Below are 651 nucleotides of genomic sequence, written 5' to 3'. Positions count from 1 at the left end.
AAAGAGTGAATGTTGTTAATGATCCATTTGAGTTGAGAGCAATTGTTAGTCCCAATTGATGCTAGATGAGGTCACTTTAGGTCAGCTGAATTTTCTTGGACTTACTCTTTAGGAGGTGGGTCTTATTTTGTTTGCTTGAGGACAAGCAAAAGCTTAAGTTTGGGGGAGTTGATAACTAGGGATTCTAGTTCATTTTACACTCCTTTTCACTTGAGTTTTGAGTAAAAATGTATAAAAAATAGTCCCAAAGGCTTGCATGTCGTACTTGTTTGCAGGGTTTGATAAAAAAGGTGACAACTAGTCAAAATCAGCTCAAAAGGAGTGAAACATGCACAAGTACAAGGACAAGTCCAAGCACAATTGAAACAAGACTCATTGCGGACCGCACAAAATGGGGTGCGACCGCAGTGGGGAGATTCAGAGAGTGCTGATTCCGGAAACACAAGCAGTGCGGCCACAAAGCATTTCGTGCAGACCGCACTGGACTCACCGCGGCCGCACTCGATATTGTGCGGTCTGCAAAGAAGGAGTTCAAAGAGTTGAAGATTTGGAGCTAATTTCCAATGCGGTCCGCAGTCCTTTTTATGCGGACCGCAACAGAAGCCACCACGACCGGAGTGCATTTTATGCGGCCCGCGGTGGCCAAGTTCA

The sequence above is a fragment of the Nicotiana attenuata genome, unplaced genomic scaffold (genome assembly GCF_001879085.1).
Source record: "Nicotiana attenuata strain UT unplaced genomic scaffold, NIATTr2, whole genome shotgun sequence".
In the NCBI taxonomy this organism is placed as follows: Eukaryota; Viridiplantae; Streptophyta; class Magnoliopsida; order Solanales; family Solanaceae; genus Nicotiana; species Nicotiana attenuata.
Note: the sequence above shows the minus strand (reverse complement) of the source record.